This window comes from Ictalurus punctatus, chromosome 17, assembly GCF_001660625.3.
Source record: "Ictalurus punctatus breed USDA103 chromosome 17, Coco_2.0, whole genome shotgun sequence".
Lineage (NCBI taxonomy): Eukaryota > Metazoa > Chordata > Actinopteri > Siluriformes > Ictaluridae > Ictalurus > Ictalurus punctatus.
In genome coordinates this window covers 1,795,980-1,802,063 of record NC_030432.2, presented here as the reverse complement: position 1 = coordinate 1,802,063, position 6,084 = coordinate 1,795,980, and the positions used below count along the sequence as shown (strand labels likewise).

At 39.3% G+C, this 6,084-nt stretch overlaps 1 long non-coding RNA gene across 1 annotated transcript; it reads right to left on the bottom strand.

The window, feature by feature from the left end:
* Positions 1-373: 373 nt before the first annotated feature.
* LOC108277471 (uncharacterized) lies at positions 374-2,400 on the bottom strand. The gene is made up of 3 exons (XR_001815124.3): positions 2,302-2,400; positions 2,007-2,156; positions 374-1,765 (listed from the first exon to the last, which is right to left on the bottom strand). It is a non-coding gene; the product is annotated as an uncharacterized LOC108277471 (long non-coding RNA).
* Positions 2,401-6,084: the final 3,684 nt, after the last annotated feature.

Genomic DNA, 6,084 nt, shown 5'->3' with positions numbered 1-6,084 from the left:
CAGCATCAAGATGAAACCCGTCGGTCAATGAAGCCAATTCCGTCAGAGTTCTTAAAACCCTCTACGGCCTGTTCTCACCTAAACTAAAATTCAAGTTTAAAGGCTGATGTCGTTAGATTTTCTGGTTTAAAAAGACAGTTTGAAAAAGGATGCAAGCAAAACTTTATGGACGAATATTTTATAATCTCCAAACAGATACTGAGAGACGCTATGATATGTATCTAATCATGTATGCAATATTAGTTGATCCATCTGCTTACAGATCAACAAAAGCAGGTACTGTAAATGTGCATACAGTGATGAAACATTGAGTGTATCCAGAAAAACAAAAAAAACAAAAACAAAAAAAACATTAAACACATGATACATTAGATACATGACACTAGACACATGAGTCTTTATTGATCACATACGTATGCACAGTGAAATTCTTTTCTTCGCATAGCCCGGCATGTTAGGAAGTTGGGGTCAGAGCACAGGGTCAGCCATGATAGTGCCCCTGGAGCAGAGAGGGTTAAGGGCCTTGCTCAAGGGCCCAACCATAGCAGCTTGGCAGTGCTAGGGCTTGAAACCCTGACCTTCCGATCAGTAACCCAGAGCCTAAGCCACAACTGTGACACATAACATGATACCTGATTAGATAGGTGATACATGAGACTAGATTAGATTCAACTTTAGTCATTAAGCAGAGTACAAGTACAGAGCTAATGAAATGCAGTTAGCATCTAACTGCATTTCATTAGCAGTGAATATATTAAAATAGAAAGGGATTGCAAATGAGAGGTATGTACAGTATGAACATCAACATATGTACAATTGGATGATATGTACAGAACATGGGTAAACAGTGAGGTTCAGAATGCAAATATGAATAGTGCAAGTAACCATCCAATAATAACTGTCCAATAAAGTACTGAGCAGTACAGTATAATACAAGGTGTGGAATTTTAGAGTGGAGGGTTTGAGTTTAGCAGGGTCACAGCCTCGGGGGAAGAAGCTCTTCTTGAGCCTACTTGTGCAGGAATGTAGACTTCTGTACCGCCTGCCAGCAGGGAGGAGGGTGAAAAGTCCATTGTTAGGGTAGGAGGCATCCTTAATGATGTGTTTTGCCTGGCCAAGGTAATGCTTGTGGTAGATGTCATCAGTGGTGGGTAGCTGGGTGCCAGTTATTTGTTGGGCAGTTTTAATTACCTGCTGGAGTGCTTTGCGGTCAGAAGCAGAGCAGTTGCTCTACCAGACTGAGATGCAGTTAGTGAGTATGCTCATAATGGTACAGCAATAGAAGTCCACCAGGATCCTAGGACACAGGTGTGCCTTCTTGAGGTTCCTTAGAAAGTAAAGGTGCTGCTGTGCCTTTTTGACTATGGTGGAGGTGTTAAGGGACCAGGTGAGATCATGGGAGATGTGGATGCGAAGGAAGTTGAAACCAGGCACACGCTCCACCACAGGTCCATTGATGGGGCCTGGCTTCCAGTCCGCCTGAAGTCCACAATGATCTTTCGTCTTCTTGAGAAGTTCCAAGTTATTTGTTGCACACCACCTGGGCAAGTGCTGAACCTCATCCCTATAGGCAGTCTCATTGTCTTCGATCAGGCCTATCACCATGGTGTCATCTGTGAACTTGATTTTGGAGTTGAAGCCATAAGCAGTAGCACAGTCATGGGTGAACAGGGAGTACAGAAGCAGGCTCAGCACACAGACTTGTGGCATGCTGGTGTTCAGGGTGATTGAGGAGAAAAGGTTGTCTAACTTGATGGACTGGGGCCTGTTAGTTAGAAAGTCAAACCCAGTTGCAGAGAGAAGTGCTGATACCAAGCTGGGTGAGCTTGGAGATCAACAAAAGTCATCAAAGCAGAGATTTGTGCAGCAAACATTGAACTACAAGAACATTTGGAATAATTGATTTTTTTTTTTTTTTTTATAAAGTAGTCCAATTAAATCAGCTCCTATGACTCAGTCTCTTGCAGTACAGCATAGTGCATTAATATCTACTACACACTGCTTACCTTTTAATGCTTTTCAGAAGGTTCTAGAGCATCTGCTTGCTGAGTCCAGCTTGCAAGAGCTTGTTGAAAGACTATGGATAACATTCATGCTAGTGAACAGGATCCGCTGCTGGGGTCCATGAAATACAGGAACCTAGCAATATTCTCCACCTGAAACACAAACATTAGATTTATTCTAAAATCATGTTGTGGTCTACACAAAACATTGACTGTTTCTATAATCAGTTTGCATTATAAATATTCCTATAATATGCAAATATAAATATTTGCATCACTGCAAATTTTTACAAAACACCTTAAAGCTCATTTTTAACAAAGTTTAATAGCTGCTTGTTTCTATAACGGGCACCAAACACATGCCAATACAACTCCTAAACTACATGTAGCAATAAGAGGGACTCAGTAGAGAAACTAATTAGAACCTAAACAGGGCCAGCTGCATACAATCAGGGTAACAACCCTAGGGGTGGAGACAGGAACAGGAGGTGAAATAAACGTCACAATAAGAGCATGGGCTCAGCAAACAGCACAGATAAAAGCTCTGTGCTCTAAGGGGGATTCCTGGCAGTAGCACTTAACTCTACCTGTCCTAAGTGTATTTTTATTCACTGGAATTTCATTTACTCATTTATATTTAGTTGCAAGTCATGATGGATCATAGGGCATATGTATCATATGACTGAGAGAACGGTCTTGTCAAGTGCTGCTTATAATGGCCAAAGTTCAACATCTCCCTCACTGAAGTCATCTGGTTCCTATTTACTGGGCTGAAATGGAACACTCACTGTCCACTTTAATAGGAACACCTGCTCACTTATGCAGTTCTCCAATCAGCCAATCATGTGGCAGTAGGACAATGTATAAAATCATACAGGTCAAGAGCTTCAGTAAATGTTCAAACTTCAGAATGAGGAAAGTGTGATCTGTGATTTAAACTATGATGGGGTTGTTGGTCTCAGATGGGCTGGTTTGAGTATTTCAGAAACTGATCTCCTGGGATATTCACACAACAGTCTCTAGAGTTTACACAGGATGAGAAACAGAAAATCTGTGAGCAGAAGGTCTGCAGGCTGAAACACCTTGTTGATGAAAGAGACCTGAGGAGAATGATCAAACTGATCTGAGCTGACAGGAAGTCTATAGTAACTCAATCACTCTTTACAACCGTGGTGAGCAGAAAAGCATTTCAGAATACAGAGAAAATTTAACCTTGAGGTGGATGAGTTACAACAGAAGACCACATCAGGCTCCTCTCCTGTCAGTTAAGAATAGTCTGAGGCTATCATGGGCACATACTCTACCAAACTGGCCAGTGGAAGACTGGAAAAAGAACAGGTGTGGTGTGTGTGTGTGGGTTTTTTTAAATATTTTTTTTTTTTTTTTTTTAAATCTTCACCTGTACAGTTTTGATGAGCCTGTTCCCATGATGGCCCACAAACATGTAAATCTCATAAAAAGCTACTTTAACCTCAGTTTTACAGTTACAGGCCTGAGTGACTATTGCTTCTATGCTACTGCACTGAACTTCATTCATGCAACATTTTACACTGAAACTGCTGCACTACAACAGTGAGTAATGTTAGTCTAAAGTCGATAATTAGCTCCTCAAAACAATGATTAGTAACTATGTATTTATAGTAATTGATCTAAAATCATTCCTGCTATAAGCTAATGTAAAAGTAGAAAAGGAGGACTTTACTCTGTTTAAAGTTTGCACGGACATGTTTAGACATCACTCTGTAAATGGTGAAGGAAGTGTTCATTGAGAAGACTAGCTGAAACTGGCAACAGCAGCTAATGCAGCTTCACACTTAGTTATAGAAACTAATATATAACACACATAGCACATGTGTATGCTCTCTCTCTCTCGCTCGCTCTCTCTTTGAACCACATGCGACCTTTACCTTCTCTTTTTAAAACCTAAGTGTGCAGCCAAGCTCCTGATCTGTGCATTGGCTCACTCGCTACATGAGATCTTTTAATAAAATACTGTCCTTTACAACACACGTGCGTAACATAAATAAGCTCAGCGTTCACCAACGGCTCATATGCTGGGTAAAAGGTTTACACAAAAGCATTTCCACTCAATGCCACTGCATGAGGAACAGCATTGTCTACATGCCTGAAAAGAAAAATAAGACTCCAAATGCCTCCTATATGCCAGTTCACCTAAAAGAGCCATTTAGGGTGCAGTGGAACTTTGGAATGTTCCCATAATGCACCTCTGCAAGCAAAAAACAATAAAACATTTAAAAATGTAATTTCTAATTAGTCATTATAGAAAATAATTATATATTCATTACTATACATCTTTTTTAGGCTGTACAACTGCTTAAGGAGGTTTTAAGGAAGTTTGTTTTTTAAATCTCCCATGATCAAAGTGTTGTCACTATCCGCTCCATAAATGGCTTCCATTTTCTTTTGACTCTTGGTGCTTGATTAAGGCAGAACAAAGTGGCTTCTTCTGAAATGGGAAGAGCCAGGCCCTACCAAGCACCCATGCCCTGTAAACAGTCCCAACTTGGAATGTCTCAGTGTTTTGCTTTCTCACCCCCCAACTTACGTTTTACAGTATTTGTTTTGACACACGGTATTTCTGTAGAACTTTTGTAAACCCTTAAGTTTTTGTTTCCTTTTATCTCTGTGCTTATGAGGCATAAATAGAGAAAACCTTTCACTTAATTTATGCGATTATAGATGAAGGGTCCAAATGAACTCTCTTCCCCACACTCTCAGCGCCTGACTCCTTCATTTATCAACAAAGGCTTAGTCCATTTACACAACAATGCCTGGAGCACAAGAAAAGGGGAAACACTTTAAAACACTAAACACACACCTTCAAAACAGTTCTTGCTGAAAGATACATGAATGCATTTAACTGATACATTCAAGCTGTTATATTTTGTTCTGTATATTGCTGGAGTGAAATTTGTGCAGTTTTACTAATAATTTCCATTAATAGATTTATATTATTCATATCAGTTATAACCTGAGAATCCTTTCCTGTAGCTGAAAGTACCAGAGTTACCCAAAATCATCATATCGCAACCAGTGATAAGTCACTAACTTGTATATAACAGTAATATCACACTTGGCAACTAGAATTAAAATAATCCTGTTCATGTTTATTTTCTGCAATACAGTAAATAAGTTTCTCAAATTTTGCCTTTTTTTGTTAGATCTGTCTTCTCTAACAGAATCAGTAGTTATAACATACACTTGCTGTCAAACTGTCAAAGTAGTGTGTGCTGACTTATAACCCTTTGTGCTTCCCTGGCTGACGTTTCTGCAGGTAAGCTAATGTATGACCATAGGGTGGGGGTAACCCTATCGACTGTATCAGTGGGTCAATCTGGCTCCTGTGTGTCTGGGTAGTTGTGGAGAGGGGTGTGTGGGGGGGCGGACTAGCCCCCCTCCCAGCAAAGGTGTTTGTTTTAATGAGTCTTTTTTTTTTTTGGGGGGGGGGGGATGTCTGAAAAGCATATCAACGTTTAATATTGGGCATGTGTTTGTGTTCCTGTGTGGGGTTATTTCGTTTTTGTGTAAACACATTTGTTAGAAAAGCATGATGTTTTGAATGTGTACATATGAGTAGAATATTTTGTTTTGTGAAATAAATGATTGTTTTTAGGGATCCCGGTTTGTCATTGAAGAAAAAGTTTAGGCGGTAAAGCGTTTAAAAAAATAAAAAAATAAAAAAATTGTTTAAAAAGAATCGTGCGTATTACATACTTTCTAAACATAAACCTTTTAGGAACTAATGATTCAAAGGGCTGTTTAAAAAGAAATCAGTATTACTTGGCTTCAAAAAAAAAAAAAAAAAAAAAAAAGCATAAGCCTTTAGGATGTAAAAATGGTTAAAAGAGCTGTTTAAAAAGAATAGCACATATTACATGACTTCGAAACAAAGATCCTTACAAGGTAAAATTGTTAACGTGCTGGCTGAAAGAATCTCCGTAATGTTTTAAACTAAGTTTTTGCCAGAGACATATTCAATTCGTTGGTTTAAAGCAGTAATGAAGTTAAACAATCACCTCTCTCTGGAGTATGCTGGGAGTGGGTGTGACTAGCATGAGAG